Genomic DNA, 244 nt, shown 5'->3' with positions numbered 1-244 from the left:
GTCGCAGCGCTTTGATCAAAACAAGCTTCCTCTTGCTATCAATCCGTGGGGCATGTCAAACTTTTTTTTTTAACTCTGAGGAAAAATTAGGCATGGATGATACTGTGCCATTATTATTATTTTTTTTTTTTTTAAATGAAAACAGCTACCAAGGAAGCAAAAATGACTAGTAGTATAAGGGAAAGTTATCAAAAAATCTGCCTTTGTGGGTTTTTTCATACAAAAGTTGCACACCACTGAGCCA

This window comes from Pteropus vampyrus, unplaced genomic scaffold (assembly GCF_000151845.1).
Source record: "Pteropus vampyrus isolate Shadow unplaced genomic scaffold, Pvam_2.0 Scaffold368, whole genome shotgun sequence".
NCBI lineage: Eukaryota > Metazoa > Chordata > Mammalia > Chiroptera > Pteropodidae > Pteropus > Pteropus vampyrus.
This window is presented reverse-complemented; position numbering follows the sequence as displayed.